This window comes from Aythya marila (assembly GCF_965140915.1).
Source record: "Aythya marila genome assembly, chromosome: 9".
In the NCBI taxonomy this organism is placed as follows: Eukaryota; Metazoa; Chordata; class Aves; order Anseriformes; family Anatidae; genus Aythya; species Aythya marila.
Window position 1 is genome coordinate 9,213,247 of NC_139050.1, and position 20,808 is coordinate 9,234,054.

The window sequence follows — 20,808 nt, forward strand, 5'->3', positions numbered from 1 at the left end:
GCCTGAGGAAGATTTGCACACAGCCTAATGAACGGTGGCTCGCTGTCAGTGTGGCTCATCCTTCATATGGAATCAAGCCTGCCTGCTTACGTTATGTTAAAAGGAAGGGGAGCTAGCTTAGTGGTGTGTAATAGCTGTTTTGCTATTATGGAAGAGTTGTTGAGTGTTCACATGACAGGACAAAACAAAAGGGTCTGTAAAATGGATCTTTAAGCCTATGGTATGTGTCAGTGTGAATAAAGAGGAACACTTGCAAAGTGCAGGCGGTTTGCCTGGAAGCATGCTTGCTGAGAATGAAAATGGCCAGGAATCATGCTAGGTGATGGTTAGGCAATTTGTCATCTATTTATGCTTTTAAAAGTATATTTTTGTAAAATACAGAAGTTAAAAGAAGATGATCCTAATGACTCAAATCTGACGTTTTCTCCCTTCCGATCCTTTCAGGAGAACCCATCAAACACCAATAATTCTAATCTTTTACAAGTACCTAATGGCTCCTGGCCAAGAAAGGTTTTAAGAAATAAATAGGAGCTCTTAATGCAGTGAATTTCAGTTTTGCCTAATCTGTGCAAATTGATGAATTAAATCCCTTTGCATCTCAAACCCACTTTGGTGATTTGCATGGTGATTATTTCAGTTTTCATAAATTTTCCCCAATCATTTTCTGTCATTTCTTGAGAGCAGACGTCTAATCTCCCCAGAAATGTGTGTGTGTAGTAGTTATATGGTGTTTAAAACTTGTCTATACATATTCAGATATTGCACAGTCACAGATAATGTATGTAGATGCACGCAGGACAGCAGATTTCTCAGCTGGCCCCAATGAATGTGCCTGTGATACCTCTTTATGCATCCTCTTCAATGAGCAGCAGCATATTTCAAGATATAATGAACGCAATTCAGCAAGCAGCTATTAGGTTTGGCTACCCTGCATTTTGTGAGAATGGAGGCTGGTTGCTATGTATGAATCCTACACAGTGTACTTGTACATGTAAAAAATATTTTTGCAAACTACATTTTATATGTAATACGTAAGACCATCTATTACCACTCGGTTGCTGGCATGGGGCACACTGAAGGGAGAGCTGAACAGTCAAGCCAAGAAACATCCTTCTGGTTTCTGTTTCTGCTGCATGCTGTTGGTTTAGTTCAGTTCAAGCCAGCACTCTGCTCAGGAATTAACTGAAAAGCAGCTGCTAAACTGCAGCTAGCTTTTTTTTTCCTTCTGTGGCCTTTACACAGAAGTTTTGATGTGAATGTCTGCCCTTTCCTGTGGTTTCTCTCAGTACAACACACGCTATAGTGTATTTCCTTTATTTTAGAGCTTATGTTTTACTCAGTTTGGCACACGTTGGCACAGAAGAAGCGTACCAGTGATACACGTGATGTGTTGGAACGTGATGCTTACAACACACCATGGCAGTCAGTTATTTGTTCTGGCTTCGGGAGTCGTAACCGCTCATTTGTGTAGTAAGAAAAATGTGACTAGTCTGACATGTAGACCATCCCTGCTGTAAAAATAGCAGTCATGACTAGCAGCTCTGGAATTACTGTTATGGTATCTCTACCCTTAATGCTTTTCTTTTCCATTTTCATTCTCATCTGCTGTTTTCATGATTGTCTGCAATGACTCTTGTTTACGGAAATGATACATGTATGTTTTTCAGATAAGTGGTTATAGATATAAATAAATACAGCCAGCAATACACATCATGTATGTATTTCTGTCTGTGTATGTACTTTATATGTTCATGTGAATGAGGAAGTGCTTTAATCCCTGCTTTCTAGCAAGTAGAGCAGTCTGAGAAGCCAATGATAATTGCAAAGACAAATAGAAAGTCATCACCAGGGTTGGGATTAGAATCAGGCTTCTCTCTTTGTGCTTTTACTAGAATTGCATAAGATCGACCTGGAAAGGACACGAGGTCATCCAGGCCATCCTGCTTCCCCAGACAGGATCAATTCATATTAAACTGCTCCTGACAGATATTTATCAAACAACTTCTTAAAACCTCTGATGATGGAGATGTTCAAGGTCCCATGGGTGGTCAGTTTGGCTGCTGTGTATTTACTCACAGCAGATCATCGGGTGTCGCATTGCCCTGCACAGGATTTCATAGCAAACCTCTGAAACAGGGAGCAAAGTGGGAGTGGGAGTTGTGTGGGTGTCTGTGCTTCGATATGGAGCCCTGGAGGTTTAATAAACTCTTCCTGTGCTGAGATGGGCTGTGATACTCCGTAGTGTGGTATTTCTGTGTCTTCTCTTAGAAGAGTCTCTTGGGTATCAGTTTTAACTATCCTGAGCCTGTTTTTTAATCTACAAAAGGGATGCAATACTATAGCTAGTGGAGTTTGACCAGAAGAAGGGAGCGCATGCACCAGCATTTTTGAGGCAGCACTTCTTTGCTGGGTTATTTTTAACTGGGCTCAGTTGCCTGATCAAGCCCAGCATTCAGCCCCACAAAACAGCTGTTATGGCACCGCTGAAAGGAGTGTTTTGGGGGTGGAAATAAGCATCACAGGGTAGGAGGGGTGGTGGGAGCTACTTCAGCTGACCTTGGGGCCAAAAGGAGTGTAAGTCATTCCTCTGTCTAAATGCAGGACAGCTGAGAAGCATTGCCTTGAAAATGCTGGTGCATGGGCTCCCTTCTTCTCCATGTAAACTCATTATGGGAAGAAGAAAAATTGTTTTCCCTGCAGTCCCTAAGCAGAGCATTTCTTCTTTGGCACGAAGAAGCCCTTTTAAGAACATTAGCTGAGCTATTACGATGATGAGGATGCATGTAGGTCAAAGTGGTCATTAATTTGCATGTCCTCATTCCTTTGCATCTCTCCTGGCCTTGCCGGTTACTGTCCACCACGTTGTGTAAGGGTTTGTTTTTTAATATGGATATCTGTTGCCTAGGGACTGGATTAGAGTGCCCCAGTTTACACCGAGCTCTGATCAGTCTCTAGGTAGAAGCATCCATCAAGGCTGGACACGAGCCTGTGACCTTGGAAGGAGAGCCTGGCACTTCATGAGCTTTCCCCCAAGCTGGGTCGCGCTCCCTCTGTGTAATCCTAGAGTTTGCCTATTTTCCATAGAAGAAATACCAATTGGCCTTTGAAGTTACCTCCGAAATATTTGTAGAGGACAAGTCAACTCTGTTATACAGAAAGCATTACGTGTACTCGGAATCAAAGTGTAAATTATATCTTTAAAAATGTGCGTGCCTGCTCTCGAGTGTCAGAGCTGGTCTTAAAATACATACCGTTCGTGAGGCATTTTATTAACCTTATAGAGTAGTTAAATGTCAATTTAGTGTTAAGATCTTTTTAAGCCTTATATATGAGGAGTCTCTTTCCACCTGTGATGTCCTTGCCAATGTTTATAATACCACAATATCCAGCAATTACACTGCGAGATGGGAGCCTACATTTGCAGTGCTGAGTACTGTTACAGCAGTTGGTACAGATATCCTGAGTATTACAGAGGAGAATATTATGTACAGAGGCATTTTTAGCTGCATTTCTCAATTTGCAAGAATGCAATGCAAGTTAACGAGACCTTTCCATTGCAAATCTTTGCAATATTTTGAAGTCCACAGTTGCCCTCTAGCACTCCAAGTTAAAAACGTGGCTTTTGCAAACTAGGAAAAGGATGGTACATCCCCAGATATGAGATCGATCGTGGTGGTATGCAGCATGAGCTCAACACAGCACAAACCCTGTAGTCTGAATATGAGAAGTGTTACTCTTCCAAAGGCAGCTGTGTAAAGCTGGCTCTTAATCTCGGCCTTATTTTTTGATAGCCTGTATTTCCACTCACATCTTGGTTTTGGTGATGAAAGCTGTACTTCTAACAGACAGGGTACAAGTTAGGGTTGAGCGAGCCAGCAAAGCCCTCGCCACAGAGCCTGAGTTGGAAATCAGGCCATTTGAATGCAAAGCCATGAATCCATAGAGCTGCAAGAGGAGTTTCTTGTGGGATAAAGGCATTTTACAACTTGCAAGGAACAGTCTCTCCGTCTTCCTCTCACAATTATTATCTGGATTCATAATTAGCCTAGTGCAGCTTTTAACCAGATAGCAGGGTGGATTTTCTTGTGGCTGAAGCACTGCTCTGTCCTGTCAGCGCATCTGACAGTGAGCTATCGCTTAGTTTCATTTGAGACATTTCCCATGCTTAGCTGCTTAAAAGCATTACTTTACGAGGCTGCAAGATTTCACGAAGCCATTTTTCTGGCATTTCTCAAACATTTTGCTTCCTGTTGATAGTAAACTGATGTAAAAATGCTTCTTGTGTACAGCAGATCTGTGCAAGAGTGGATTTGCCTAAAAGTCACTGGGACTGTGCACCAAGTACATATTCTTTTTTATTATTATTGTTGTTGTTGTTACTATTGTTATTGTTATTATTATTATTATTACTATTATTATTTTAAATAGCAAAGGGCAAAGCCAGACTGAAGTTCAGTTTATTTCTTCCTGCAAAAAGGTGGCGTGTCATTTTTGTATTCACCAGTGTTTCGTTGTGAGATAAACATACCAGACAAGCAGCTTGCCATAGAGAGCACTCAGATCCTGCAGAACTATTTTGGAGAGAAATAGGCAAGCAGGGATTGAAGCAGACAGCACATTTATCCTGTTAGCATTTGCTTAGGATATAAACATATGAAGGAATAAACTTGTCACAAAGGTCTGTCTGCAAATGCCTAGCACTGGAAAATACAAAAGCAATACATATGAGCATAGATTAGTTCTGTTCCTGGCTTCTTTGGCAAAATGGCTCTGTAGGGGTGTAAGGCTGGCAAGACGGCTCCGTGAAAAGTTGGTCTGAGAGAACAGCGCAGCTGTTCCTGCTGCTGTGCCAGGAGAAGGTCCCAGAGGTGAGCAAGGGAGGGCTGCTGCTTGTACAGAAGCTCGTCTCCACCCGTAAGGGCTCATTTTGAACTTTACAGGTAGTGCTGCAATGGAGAAGGAGAGCAGAGAATTAAAACAGAGTTGAGTCAAGAGTGTCTGATAGGCTGCTCAACCATTCTTTCATTCGAGGAGATGAGTAGGATGAAATATTAACAATATACTTACAGGTGAATAACTAGACCCCACTGGTAAACCTGTGGGTACCAGAATTATGTGGCACAAGTCCACGCTGGAGATGTGACACAGAAGTCACCCATGAAGTGAGAAAGAAACCCAAACTAGTCAGGGTCTCTTAAAGATAAAGTCTATATCGTATGGCCTGGGGACTCACAGGTTTCTGTCTGACATCTTCACAAGAGATCTTGTGCTGCATGGCACGCGCACGTGAGCAGTTCCTGGGCTGGGAGGAGCACAGTGCTCAGTCAGGGCCTTCCTATTCCTGGGGAATATGAAGTGTGGTGGTGCAAGATAACAGTAGCTGTTGATCACAGACCTGGCAAGCATCGGTGTAAGTGGTGAGCATTCTACATTAAGGCTAAATAATGAAGCCAATTAATGCTCTTTTCTTGGTAGCAGTTCAGGAAGAGAGGGCCCTGCCGGAGATGCAGTCCAGGAAGGGAGGCCAGAGCCAAAGCAAAGTCCCAAATGTTTTCTGTGGATGTTGCTTAGCGGGGCAGGGCCACTGAACCAACACGTTCTCAGTGTCTCTAGCTCCTTCTGTGAAAACAGCAGCAGGGAAAAGGAAAAAAGCAGGAGGAGTTTGTTTGTGAAGGATGCTGAGGCAAGGCTTCCTGAGACTGCACACTAGTGAAGGGGCAAGTGTGGGAGAAGGCTGAGGAGAGCCATGGTGCATCCAACCAAAGCCACCTCTTCCTAGCAGCAGTCAGAAGTGGTGCTGAGGGAATACATCACCCATGTATGATCCCTGCCCCTTACTCCTCCAAGAGTCTTTTTTATTATTATTATTTTTCCTTTTTTCCCCCTTGTGAACTCAGAAGAAAATAGGACTTCTTGTAGATTCTTCACAGTATTACTTATTCGCAAAGAAATATTGGAGCCGTATCAATTTTTCATGGAAATGAGATAAGGAAGGCTTTGAATTTCGCATACAGTGTGGGCTAAAAGGGCAGCAGTATGATGCATTTTAATACATGTGTTTTGAGTTTCTTCTTACAAAAAATATCAAGTAAGCAACTTAAAAGAGTGTCAGGGCTATTTCTGAAGCTTGCAAAATAGATAAAAGCCAAGAATTTAAAACATTTCATTAAAAATGAACCCAGAAGTTTTTTGAAGCTCAACATTATGTTCTGCAAGCTCAGCAATATTCATTAACCTCCCACTGAAGACTGCTGAACAGCTGGATCCAATTTCTGAAAAGATAATCATGAAGAAATTAGATTAATAGTCTTCAAGTGGAGCGGTTGAGGATCAGTTGTGGCAAGCTCTTTTATATGTAGCATGTTGTTCTCTATTTTCCATGTGAAGATAGTTACTGCAGTCCCGAGAGGAATGAGGCTGTATCTCAGCGATACAGATATCAGTTCTCCTGGACTGTGAGCACAGCACAGCACAGCACAGATAAGCAAGATTGCTGCTGGCTCCCTTTTCTCCTTCTTTACTGTCTCCCTATTCTGAACACATCGCTTCCATGACATATATGCATATTTGCTGCAAGGAAATCACTGCCTTTCAGTATCAGAGACAGCACGTCGCTGACATACCAATCAGTGCAAAAAGCTCCTGCTGGCCCAAGTGAAGATTAAGTGCCTTTGTACAGTGCTTTATTGTAATACAGAGAGGTAAATGTAAAGAATGACCTGTCCCTCCTAAGGCATAGCCAGAAATAAAGTAACATTCAGTGCTGGCATCGCTCTCCTCTCATTGAAATAACTGATAAAACTCCATCGAGTGCCACAGTAGCTGACTTGGGCCAGGGCAGAGCAACTGGGAATGCTGTGTCAGGCTGCCTTACCCCCGCTCACAGTTCTCGCTGGCTTCAAGCAAGTCTCACAGAAAGAGCTGTGGGTTTTCACATGTTCTCAGGTCAGTTCCATCCACCTCTGTGGAAACCCCAAAGACTCTCTTAGCCTGACTCCCCACAGCAGGTCTTTCCGACCAAGCAGCTCCTGCAGCAATCCGTGTGCTCCTCCACAGCCCCGTGACATCCCTGCTCTCCCCATCCCTCCACCAAGCACAAGAGAGTGGAAGACAGGTCTGCCCCATGCCCCACATCGCTCCCTGGCAGCCTCTGAATATTGCACGCCCACTGAGAAGTGTCATATTTTAACTCGTACACTGTGACTGTGTTCACATAAAACAAATACCATACTGAAAGCAGATGCAGGACCCATATCGGTGATTTCCCAACTGTGTTCATGTTCTAGTAGCTTTCTCCCAGATACAGGAAAAGCCAACAGGGTTGTAAATGCAAGACAGGAATTACAGCTTATCCACTTGTGCACAGGGGAGCATTTTCATGGAGTGTGGATTGGCATGTCCGTCAGCAGCCTGATTGCTCCCTGCTTTCCTTCTTACCTCTCATCCTCGACCTGTAAATTACTTCCCATTCACGCAAATAGGTGTAGAACAACCTGGAAAACCTTTGGGCTTTGATTTTTCTGAATAGGTGACCAGAAATAGCATACTGTTGTTTGCAGTGTGCTTCACAGGCAGTTTACCAGCAATCTGTGAAAAAATAGATCCAGAATCACCAGCTTTCTCTGAGTATTCTTTGTTCTACAATTAGCGAAATGATTATTACTTTTTTCACCTTCCCTGTGCAATATCCTTATTTAACTGCTTAAAGGCTCTCTACTCCAAGTGGGGATGGGATTGTGATAAGCTCTGATGTTTCTCTGAGTCAAGATCAAGAGAAATTCACTCTTCATGTGTTCCCCACTGGTGCCATGCTGGAAGACCCCTCAGGTTGAAGAAAGCATGGCAGCAGAGCAGAATAAGCCAGGCATGACTTCTGTCCATGCTGGAAGTCAGCCAGGTCTTTAAAGGTGTTAGCCTTTTATTTTGCCACCCTGAAAGGAGTATTTGGATAAATTGACAGAGCTAGGTAAAGAGGCATAAGGGTTGTTTGTTTTCCTTTTTACTTAAACTTCCAGTACATGCTTAAAACGTGACACTCTTGTCTGGTATTTACAATTTAGACAGTATGTGGTTGTTTCTTGGGTTGAAAATTTGAATTCCAGAAAGAAATAATGTTTCTGGCATAGCAGACTGCATTCCAGGGCATGATTTCATCTGGTAACTAGTCCAAGAGAGTCAGTATTGGCTAATCTGACCATGACTGCATGTATTTCTCATTAACTTTCATCAAAACTTTCCAGAAAATTTATGATTCGGTGCCAGCAGATCACTCTTCCTTTCACGTGTGTCATAGTGTCCTCGTTCACCAACCCAGAAGCCTTTATAAGGAAAAGTAGTAACGCAGCACACTCAACTCCTCGCATTGTCCACTGCGCAGATACAGGGAGAGGCAGTTGGAAATCCTGTAGCAAACAAACGGAAGGTTCTTTGTTTCTGCAAACATCTTTTGAGAATCCTCAGGACATTCTCACTCTCCTGGCCACTTAGCAGGTCAGATCTGATGTTTGGCATTCCCTAGCAGGAGAGTCTAATTGTGCAGAGCTGGCTTGCTTCCTGTCTGACAATACGTGGAAGAATGGGAATCCTCATTCCCTTTTCTGCCTGCAAGCATTCAGTATGTGAAACAAGATGCATGATATGCCTGTAATTTGTCAGAGATGGTAGGACGAGAGTGCATATCCTGGAAAAATCTATGAAAACAGATCCCAATTCCTGAATTCTCCTGGTGGTAAAGTGCATTTCGGAGTGTCCCATCAAACAGCTAAACAATTTCTGTGCTCTCCATCCCTAAAAATGATTCAATGATCTCTTTCTGCAGGGACCAGTTGGCGATGAAACTGCCTAAAAAATGGTCCACAAGGGGGAATTCCACCTGAGCAGTCTGTCACTTCATCAGTTAGCATTTCTAAGTGTGTTGTCAGGACATATCCCAAACTTTGCTTCCTCAACAGGCCAGTCTTTTCCTTGTCTTGTTATATCTGGAAACTGGAGAGTCAAACTGCCCTATTCCAGACAACCTCGAGGTAGATCACAAGTTTTGTTGTACAGTGCTGTCAGCTGGCTGGCAAGCCTATTAATTTTTCCAGTGTGTGGCCAGGCACAGTTGTACACGTGTGTGAAAAGAGAAGACGGGGTGGGGGATGATCTAATCTGCCTAAATTCTCCCTGAAATCTGGAGGAAAAATGCAGCCTCTGCTTGTGCACCACTCTCCCTGTGGTGACAGTAGGCCAGCTGATCAGATTTTAACTTTTCCCTTGCTTTACAAAATCAAGAGGTTTGGAGAGCTGTGCGACAGAGCTCCTTCAGCCTAGGCCCGGTATGGGAAGCATCACTGCTCCGCCCTGGGGTGCAGGCAGCCCACCTGCAGGGGCCGGGCAGCCAGGAGCACAGGGCAGGCAGCTCGGGGGCTGCTGTCCCACCCCGAGCCCTCATCTGCACGCCTTGACTCTCTGAGGAGGATTGGCTCCTCTGAGGGGTACTTCAGAGGCAGGGACATTGAGGAAGGCTTGAAGCACGGAGCTGCAAGTGATGAGGAAAAAGACTCGCTAGAGGGATAGGAGGAAAGAAAAGAGTTTTAGCAACCCGTAGGAGTAAGCTACGTGCCATCCTGCAGGCCCAGGCAATTTCAGTGGTGTGGAAAAAAAAACAAAACCTCTCTCCCCACAGTTTTCTCCCTGACATTTCCATTTAGCGACAGAAGACAAAGTTCCATCGGATGAAGTGATTGTTTTGATTTATATGGCACCCTGGATGGGCTAGGTACTTCACAAGACGTGTGGCACAGTTACTGCTTCCAAGTGCTTCCAGCCTAACGAGATGCATGGGATGTGACAAGCGCTGCTAGCCCAGAGACCGGGCTGGGGGGAGGACGGGGGAAGGCATGGCTGGAAACAAGCTCAGTGGTATCAAGGATTGCTGTCTGCCAGAAGTGAATCCCTCAAGTGCTGGCTCATTGCAGCTGCCTGCAGCAACCCCTGCCTCCAGGTGGGAAAAATAAAAGTAGGGGGAAGCCAACTTCATCTTCTCTCACTTGGAGGTGACGCAGAATACAGTCTGGTAAGGTGCTGAACCCAGAATGGAGCACTACATGGTTCTTTATCTTCTGTTAATTTATTTCAAAACAGAGTTTCTTATTCCACTTCATGTGATCAAAGCACATCAATCACACAGTGCTGACACTAGCTACGAATTCCTGCTAGTGCTTTCATTTTAGTTTTTCTGGAAGCTACATTGTGTGGCAGCTCTTCCTATGAGGGTAGCTCTTTGTTAGAGTCCTTGCAGTCAAAGATCAGACACTGATAGGTTTGGGTTTGGGTTTTGATCTTTTCATTAGTGCTGCCTTCAGGCTGTAACCTGCTGTTTCCTTAAAGACAATGTCCTTCGTCCCATTTTTATGTCTCAACATTTAAGGCATGTGTGGAGTCTGTTTTGCTGTTGGTACATTGGACCAGTGACCATTTAGCTTGTGTAATGATGGGCTCTACTGAAATACCAAAATTGGGTGAGACCTCACCTGAGCCATCCGTCGCCTCTCAGGAGGGTGCCAAAACGTGTGAAAGACCCACTGAAACCGGAGAGCCTGGGCACGGCTCAGGCTTCAGCATTATCCCCAGCAGCTGCATAGCCCTGGGTGCACTTCTTTCCCCAATTTATTTGCCATCATTCTGAAAGTAATTTGGGAGGTAATGATTAAATACTGTCAGAAAGCATACAGAAGAAGAGGAAAGACCTCTCTAATTATGTTTTGACATTTTTTGACATCAGCAATTCTTTTGAACGAAAGAGAAAAAAGAAACAAAGTCTGTTCAGTCAAGATTTTCTGCTTTTTGTTCCCTTTGGATAGGAAAAATCAGGTTGCAGTGAAACTAAATGGTGCATGCAGCACCAAAGCTTGCCTCCCAAGGAAGTTTTCATGTACTCAACTTGCAGCCAAAGGCAGTTTTCCAGAAGTTTGCCCTCCTGGAAAGCAAGTGTTGTCTCTGTAAGTGAAATGGCACTTAAACTGTCACAGGACTGCAGTACGTTGTGCTGTCTCATTGACTTCAGAGATGTGGTGCTGGGATTTGCTTAATACTTAGGTCTGCACAAGCCTAGCAAGATGTCAACGCTAGCACCAGGTGAATAACTGTTAGCAAACAGAACAGCACCTCTGGTTTTGTAAGATTAAAGCCCTGTCTGAAAGAGATTCGTGACATTGGCTCTGGAGGGGGCCTGTGTACCCGATACAGTATTTCAGTATGGAGGACATTCCAAAAAGTTATTTCTGCTATTAGCATTTAAGACTGGTTTCAAAGATATAAATAACAAACTCAAGCCGTAACAATGTAAGAACCCTAATTAATGATAGAATCATCAGTTAGCATGCAGTTTACATGCATTCAAAGCATTCCACCAGATTTTAACAATGACTTCACACAGAAGACAAATAAGGCCAATTGCAGATGTAACACCAATTTCTATAGAAGCAGATTTTTTTTTTTTAATCCTGCTTTTTATTGCTTTTTTTGAAAGAAGACATTTCCAACCTTTGCAAAGAGCACCTGAGGCTGGAAAGGACCTCTAGAGGTCATCTGGTCTTTTCTTGCATTCACCTGCCAAACCTTGGGAGCAAGATTGTTTTCCTGCCCTGCAACTGGTGAAATTCTGTTTTGATAGCATGTCATTCTGCAAAAAGTAGTGCAAACAGTTAAATCCAAAATGTTGTGGGCAGTGTGCTTTGTTCTCCCTCCTGGTGCCCTGCTGGAGTTGGTGGTCCAGTGCTGGGGGTTTTTAAGGAAGGATCCAAAGCCACAATCTCTCCTCCATGTCAGGGCATAGCTCTGAGCTGGGTACAGGGAAACATTACAAAGCCTCCGAGCCAGCCACAGGGACTTCTTGAGAGATTGCACCACAAAGCAGATTCTTCTCCCCTCCAGCATGCCTAAGGGCTCTCAGCACAGATTTCTTTCCTGTAGTCCTTTAGGAGATTTTATTGTTACCTGGTAAGCATTAATACTACTTCTTTCTTGGGTTTGGCAGGTAAATGAGAGCACAAGCTTCCAATATATTTTTTTTTTCCAAATTACATTAACATGTCTAAATTTCCAAATGATTAATAAAAACTGAAGTCTCCTGAGAGACCCGTGGCTTTTCCCTAGCATTAGGCCCAAATGAAAAAGCCATTACTGATTGAATACCTTTTAAAATTGTGACTGACAGTTAAGTGTACAAGTTATTGTAAAGGGCCTTTCTGTTTAGTTGTCAAGAGAGTGAATTGAAGGGGATGAGTGACCGAGTTTGAGCAGAACTGAAGACTTGTGGGATTTCCCACAAGCGGGATCTGAAAGAAAGCTGAACTCCTCCTCACCTGGTAGTTGTGGAATGTGGTTTTGGAAGGGACCCACAAAATGATGTATGTACATACAGCACTGCTTCTGGCACTTCTGCGTGGCAAACAACATTTCAGAGTCAAGCATCATGTCAAAGCAGAGAAGAAAAAACAGATTTTGCTGATAAGCTGTGAGTAGTTTCTGAACCCCAGGAAATGCAATCCCACCCCACTTCCCTCTGTGGCTACATCAGGGCACCCCAATTATGTCAGTCTTAATGAATGAGAACATCTTGCATGTTAACTTGCTAGTGAAACGAATCATGCAAATGAAGTTAGGCAGCTGCATAGCAGTTTACAGACCACTGTCTACAGCACATGTATGGTTTCTAAATGTCTGTAATGTCTGTAAATTCAATTGTCCTCGAAATGATGTACATAAATGATATGTCTTGAGTTTGTCCCCAGAATGTAATCCCATGGAAATAAGAGTACGCTATCTAAAAAAAAATGGGTTAGTATGTAACATAACACAATTTTGCAGTAATTTTAGAGTTCCTTAAAAACAGTAGCAAGAAGTGCAGGTGTTACTCCCTCAAGTCCCTGCTTCACTCTGATTAAGGCAGAACTTTAAAGCCATATCCTCTCTCACTGTCATGAAACTCAGTACAGTTCTGTCACTCACTGCAAAAGTTTCTTCTGAAGTTTGAATGTCTTTGTTGTTTGTTTTTTGGAGGTTGCTATGTTGTTGCTGCTTTTTAATGGGAGCCTCTTCATTTCTTTTATGTGTATGGATCTGTACATCCCTGGCGCTTTGCTGACATCCCGCCAGCCTGTGAGGAGCCCTCTTCAGCAAAGTGCAGCTTTGTCCCTGTTGAATGCAAACAACCAGTTCTTAGTGCATTGATGGTGATGGGATATTCTAAGAAAAGGGTCTGGGGCAGACTTCTTTTGTGGTAGATGAGCAGGCAGTTCCTCTTGCTTTTCATCCCTTGTTCAGATCTTAAGAACAATTTGTCATTTGTAAGATTCCAGAAATTATTGTCCTAAGAGAGACAAAACTCTCACTTGTTCAGCTGGCATGTCAGGGCACATCTAAGCACTTGTCTCCTACGGGCACATTCCTGAGTGTTCTCTCCCTGCCCAAAGCTAACAGCCAGTATATTACCATCCCCTTGTTATCTCCAAGACCACTCTCATGCTTCCATCCCCAGCCCCAAATGATGCATGGTGCAAACCAGTGCGGGTAAGTCAGCACGCAGAAGCTGAGGAGGTAGTTCAGTTCTGCTTCCATGCATCTCTAAACAAACTTAAGAGACTGCAAAAGGCATCGTGATTCACAACTGTGTTAACAGCCAGATGTAGGAACTTTAAAGAAAGACATTCTGCAGATTGATCACACCAATGCTATTAGCATCAGTGGTGTGTAAAGTGTCAAGTGCAGCTGTGTTGAATTATTCATTATTTCATAAATATAGTGAGGTTTCAGAGGGCAAGATCCATTTGAAAAGTGAAATGAAAGCCCCTGTAATTAAAAATCATTATTAAACTTCATTTATTTAACTTCATTTCAACTTTTCCCTGTGACTATTATTAAATTTATTATATTTATTTATTTTTCTACTCCCTTCCCATTCTCTGCCAGCTAATGAGAAAAGAAGTGGTTTTGAATTAAGCAAATAATCTTGTTCTCCCTGGACAATAGTTCTGTGCTCTCACGTTGACCCCTGGAAGGAGATTTACCGGGCAATGCTGTTTTGTTTTGTTTTTTCTCATAGGAGGAACTGTGCACGTTAGTACAGGCTAAAAGGAAATAAATTAAAAGGAAACCTGAGTTTTGATGTGCTTGCATCTTGGACCCTTAAAACTGTTTTTGGTTTTGGAATGACTGGAATCTGCCCCAGGCTCAGCAGGAAAGAAGTGCAGCAGACAGAGAGCAGCTCTTTAGTGTTTAAGAGCAAGCACAAGACAGAGTGCATGTCCAATTCCATACAAACAGCGTTATCTTTAGTTCATCTCTAGCAATAGAACATATTTCCATCAGTACTGTGCCATTCAAGATAAAAAAGGGCAAAAGTCCCTTTGATGTTTCAACCGTCTTCATGGTCACGCTCTTGAGATCAAGGCTGTTGTATAAATACCTGCTCTGGCCTGTGTGTCAGGACCAAGCTAACGCAGGGATGGTGCTGAAAATAGCCTGAACTGCACTGGTGGTACAGCTGCCCGTTTCTTGTCTGCCAGCTACTTCATTTGCACCTCATGCAGTGCCTCACAGAGTCGCAGAACAGCTCGGGTCAGAAGGGACCTTGAAGACTACCTAGTTCCAACCCCCTGCCATGGGCAGGGATGCCACCCAGCAGATCAGGCTGCCTGTCCCCAGGGCTCCTGCTCCCCTCTTCCCCTGGCCCTTTCCACACATCATCACCAAGGCAGCAGCCGGAGGAAGCCGTGCGTAGTGGGCATGCAGGCAGCAGGACTTGCATCCCTCCCTCCTTCCTGAGCTCCCCACCACAGCCCCGCTGCCCCTTCCCCGTCAGCACACGGCATCGGCACCAGCCAGCACCTGCTCCAGGAGCCTGCCGAGGCCAGGTCTGGGGCGTGGGGCTTTCCTGCCACAGCCCAGCTGCACTGCCTGCCTCCTGTGTCACAGGAATTACGGCTCTCGTTTTACTCAGTTTTCATACCTACTGAAACTGTTAGTCTTTGCCTGTTTCTCAGGGGTGCTGGAGGACTACATTCACTGCTGTTTGTGAGGTTAGCTGTGACCCTGCAGCAGGAGACGCTCTTAAGTGTCAAGAAGTTGTCACTGACATTATTACCTGTATAAATAAATAAACGCTGATCTAGCATTTGAAACAGGAGTAAAGACTAGTAATTATGATTTGTCGTTACATTTAAGCTTCCAGTAGTACTGCCCACAATTACAATCCAGCATGGTAAGATGCAAAGCACTATGTCTTCACCTAAAAAGAAGTGTGTTTTTCTAGAGTTATTTTGCAGGGCTCCTTTCTTCTGCTCTTTCTATAGAGCAGCCTTAATAGTGCACTTTAGGGCACTATTTAGGGGATCGAGAAATACAGGGAGTAAGTGGCCTTGACCTCTGTGCAGCATGCCACCCCCAACAGCAGCAGGACATGTGCGTAATGGTTCATTCCAGCACTCGGTTGGGAAATGGAGCCTCACAGTCCTTACAAGACAGCAGAAAAGATAAGTAATCTTGGAGTTCTTGCAAAAGTCTCTGTGGGTGTCAGAGGACTAGCTGAAGCAGCAGTTCTTCTCTAAGCCAGATACAAGAAATCTGGGTGTAGATCTCAGAGGGAGGAAGGAGGCCTCAGAGCAGCTCTGCCCAAACTCTGGATCCCATGGGTTCTGCTTTTCAGACCTTGCTCTTCCACTTATGATGTTTTGGGAGTTTTTTGCATCACTTTCCTCTATTCTTTCTGCTTTCCCTCCCAAAAAGGGAGTTCACTTAGTGAATTCAATATATTGATGACTAACAAGACAGTAACAGGCATCCTGTAAAGTCTAGAAGGTGAAAGTTCATGTTCCTTATTTCTGTGACTGTATGAACCCAGTGAAAAACATGTCTCGTGACATGTGTGCTCACTCCTTTCTCATTCGTCTTTGTTCAGTAGATGTTCAGGAATGAGATCATAGCTGGCATTTATTTAGAGCCATGCTCTCTCCACCCTTTTGGGTCCTTCAGCAGAGTGACTTTATCCAAGATTTCATTTCCTCTCTATCTTTTAGCATGAGCAGAAAGAAAGGTGGATGGAAGAACTTGCTTGCAGAAATGCATTGGCAGAAGGCCCTGATTTTCATCATAACCTCATGATGAGTGAGAGACAATGTCATAGCTGAGACTTGTCTGGCCGCCCATCCCCACACGTGTTTTGGGACTTGAGGGCAGGCTTCTCAGCACCAAGGGCTGGCCTGGGGGAGGAGGTGAGTTTCACAGCACATTGTTACTGAACTGGAGCCAGTGCAGAGATGCCAAGATGCCAAAATCACAGACAACCGGTGCCACCCAGTGCTGGGTGGTTTTGCCCCCCTGCAGTCAGCGTGGCTGCTTGGCTGTGGCCATAAGTGGGCCTTCTGAGCTTGCAGGGAGCTCTGAGCAGCCAGAGCCCAGACCAAGCGGGACCATGTGTGTGGTTAACATATTTGTGCAGTGCTGGCACGGACAGAGTGAGCGCAGGGCTTCCTCCATCCACCATGGTAGACACACGTTTGGTGAACTCCTCCAGCACATTATAGTTGCTTTCTGTTTCTCTCTGTGGTGTTTTTCCTCATATTACAACCGTAAGTTCTCTGCAAGAACATTTCTTTGTGTATGTTCCATTAAGGCTCAAGCAACGGAACTCAACTGGAAAAAAAATTAATTTTATGACACCATTTTATGAAAGTTTTTTGTATACATACAAATATGATTTTTGAAGAGAAAAAATTTCTCTTAACATTTAAAAACTTATATTCTAGTTGTAATTATCAGTAAAAATGGAAAGCAGTATAAGCATGCCTGTAAAATGAATGGGTTAAATCAAACACAACACATTAAATTCATGAAACTTGTATGCAGCAGGCATGAGATTGGGGGGACACATCTTGCTTGGGTCTTTTCCTTTATTCACAGATAGTTAAGGCAAAACCTTTACCATGTGTTGGAGCGGTAATGACACAGACAATTAAATGACTTGAGCCTCCTGCTTGCTTCCTTGAGCAGCACTAGCAATCTTTCAGTATCCCTTATAAATTCCTCAGGAAACTCCCAGAATTTCTGACCTTAAAACAGTCTTTGTTTCTTTTTTTATACAAGTAATTATTCCCCTCCTCTTTTTATCCCTTCATTGCACTGAACTTTTGTTGTTTTACGGATTTTGTTTTAGTTTTAACAGGTCTCCAAAGCATTTTCCTTGGTTGAGTGCTGGAAGTATAGTGCTAATACAGAGAAAAGTGACTGGCTATTAAAACTGCGCACAGGGCTTTGAGATAACGTGCCAAGTACAATAGGCTGGTCTTGTACCACTGGGAACTGGAGCTTTGCCAAGGGGGTAATGTTGTTAAGTGTGTGCAGACAGATATATTGATACATACCATACCTTTCCTCTATATCTGCATCCATTACTTATACTTACTGTTTGAAAGTAGAATGGTATGTGTCTGTGTTAAATTTCATAGTACATAAAAGATCTTCCTGTTACTCCTTTGATGACAGCAAATCAGTGTCATGAAGGAATGCTGATGAAAAATTATTTGCATCCATCTTTGAAACCTTTATCCACTGGCAGAAGCACTTTGTGTAACTCTATTTCATTTACTCCGTTGTTCTAACTTAATCATTTGCTTTCAGAAAGAAAAGTAAATTGAATTAAAATGTCTTTTCCTGTTTAGCTGGCATGCTCATAGTGAAATATAACTCTAACTTTTTTTTTTTCCCTCTGTCTTTCTTCCTTTTCTCATTTGACCTGGATTTGTCTTCTGATGGCTTTGATATTGCTGTGTGATCCTTTCTTCTTCATTACTTTAAAGGTAAGATCATTATTTCCTAAGTCAGTATTGTACATGTATCTGAGGTCCAGAAATACAGCTTGAAAGCCATCTGGGGAAGAGGTTAGTAAGGAGGCAAAATAATTAGTGGCCATTTGGAGTGCAAGAAGTCCAATTAAGAAGTACATTTTATATCGTGTCTTCACTAACCATTGGCTGCAAGTAGGGATGCTCTCAATAGCAGAGGCTCGTGTTTTCTTCAGCAGCCCCCTTGCAGTGTCTTGCAGGCAGTGCCACCGTGCCGTGCTGTGCTTTGTCTCCCTCCTCCTGCTTCCCAGCACTGCCAGGGCTTTGCTGAGTGCCACCGAGTGGCAAGTGAAAGGTTAAAGGGGTCCTTGGAGCAGCCTGGGAGCGGCAAATCCACCCAGGACTGCAAGGAGCCAGACAAGGTCACTTGATGCTTCCCTTCACACAGGATTTCCAGAGAATTGTTCTGCCAAGATGGGGCTCAGTGAATTTAAAGATACATATAGATCTGCTTGTTTAAATTACAATAGAGAGACAGGATGCCAATCAAGATCAGAGTATGTAGTGATAGGTGTACAAAGAGAGGCAGAGACTTTGTCTCTTCCCTGAGAGCTTGCAGTGTTTTCTTTCTATAGCTGTGTTACATGTCTGTGGTTTAGACTGTGTTTTTTGCTGCTTTCGGAAGTCTGCCAAGCCTGAGGTGAAATATCTCCAAACCGCTCCTTCCCAGAGCTTGCTGCCTTTTAATGCCTTTTCAGTGCCTTCTGTTCCTCGGGAACCAGGACACTTAGGGAGGAGAAATTCTTGCAGTAGGACTTTAGAAATGTGCAGGTGTGGGCAGGCAGGGCTGCACATTTTCTGACAACTTCAGAGCACAGAATTTTGCTGAAGACAAGGAGCAGAAGCTAAGGTAGGGAATATTATTTTAGTAAGCCCTGTTATATGTAATTGGCACATGGCAAATAGTCAATTCCTGACGCTTCCCGGCTTGCACAGAGACGGTCCTGGTCTCCGACAGATCCTAAAGACACTATTATTTTTCCAGACTTTATACTTTTGCCCCCTCTCAGAGGTCCAGAAATGCATGCTGTAGTGTCTGGGTCATCTCCGCAGCCCTGCAAAGGCCTGGCTGTGTTCCAAAGAGTGACTGACAGAGAGGGTTGGACCCGGTAGCCCTGTGCCTTGCTCAACAATGGTAGGTTGCCTCCATTTACATAGTGACAGTGGAGTCATGGAAGACTCAATGCATTTAATTAGTGGGAATGGAAAAAAAAAGTGTGTACTCATTATGTAAAACATGTAAATTTAACCCTTGAAATGGAATTGTCAATGACTCACCATTGTGTCTGGATGCCAGTGCCAGAGGCAAAATTACAGCAACTGCAAGTGTGTCACAAGAAATTAAATCAACAACATTAAGATTCGTGGGTTTTGTTGAGGAGGTGGTTGTTCATGCCCATTATAGACTAAAGACTTGTTAAAAATATTGTGGTTTTTTTTTTCCATTAAAAATGTGCTTTGAAGTGGGATGCATATCTATAAGAAAGTTAATTGACAGAAGACCTGAAAAACATGGAAGAAGTGGGAGGAAGAATACTGGATCTCTACCAATGTATGTGTGCTTGGCAAAAGGCTGTAAAAAACATTGCACAATGTATGGCCACCCTAGGAATACTGAAGGCTCTGACGGGTGTTGCGGTGCCATAATGGCTGTGAGGAAAGTTCTTACCTACCCAGTCACTGCAAATGTTAATTCACAGACCCTCAGGCAAGTTACATGAGGGTGGATTATCGCTGTGGGATGCCCTGGGGTCTCATTTGGCCTCATTGTAGAGGATGTGGAACAAAGAGCTTCATGGTGAGCTTTAGACTATTGTTTTCAATAAGAAGGGAAGGGACTTAACCCTCAGGCTGTTGCTGACACTTCTGGATCCTGTCCAGGAGCGGGTGTCTATAGTTGCAGCTCTTAGGACGGTGCGCAAAAAGAATTTTTAAGGGTCTTTTTGAACTGCTGCCACTGTTGAAAAGCAAAACAAAGGTCTCTTAACAACGCTGAATATTATACCTTTCATGCAGTAAATGAACCTCAAAGGCTCTAATTTTTCTGTCCTATCCCCATGGTTGACATGGCACTTGACTGAAGTCCGAAGTCCGCATAAGACCAAAGCAGGGCTGGAAGCCGAAAGTGCTGTCCTGGAGACCCCCACTCTGCAGGGCCCTGGAGGTCAGTGGAGTGGCATGTGTCCATGCCACTTTGCTTTCCAGTTCTGCAAATCTGGCTCTGACAGCAGGGCAGACACTAAGTCAGGGCTGGGAGCAGCTGTCAGAGGGCTCACCAGCCGAAGTGGGATTTTACAGAGGAAGGAGCACCCCGGCCTGGAAAGGCAGAGTCTGGGGGAGGCAGCCTGCGCCTCAGTTTCTTTACTGATTTACTCCAGATTGCTTATTTTTAAATATTTATTTAAGAGTTGCTGCTCTTAAGCTTTCTCCTACTCTAGTGATCATTTCATGTGTAACACAGCTCTGCTTGGAGCCTCTTACTTATCCTGCAATTCTCTTCACAACTGTGCTGGCAGCGTGCTGCTTCCAGGCAGGGTTGTGTGCTCCCAGCCCTGCAGATAACAGACTTTCCTGACCCCATTTCCAAATGTCACCGTCCAGGGATTTCCTGTGCATACTCCAGAAAATTGATCCAAATTCTCCTCAAACCAGGCAGTAAGCGTAGACATGAGGCCCAGCAAGCCTGATACAACATGCCCAACTCCCATCAGCAGTACGGCATGCTGTACAGAGCAGATATAACAGGCTAAACAAAAGTACAGAGAGCATTGGAAGGGCAATTGGCATCATTCTGAGCTGACCTGCAGCCTGAGCTGTCCATTCCTGCCTGGCCATTGCTGCCTTGGTTCTTCCTGCCTGCCTGCTTGACCTGGCAGCTCCAGGTGAGCAGGTTCTTAGCCAGGAATGTCACAAGTAAGCGTTTTTC

General features: G+C 43.9%; 1 protein-coding gene across 1 annotated transcript in view; it reads left to right on the forward strand.

Moving 5' to 3' along the window:
- The window catches only part of HS6ST1 (heparan sulfate 6-O-sulfotransferase 1), a 177,796-nt gene that overhangs the window by 130,157 nt on the left and 26,831 nt on the right, over positions 1-20,808 (forward strand). The gene's annotated exons all lie outside the window — the stretch shown is intronic.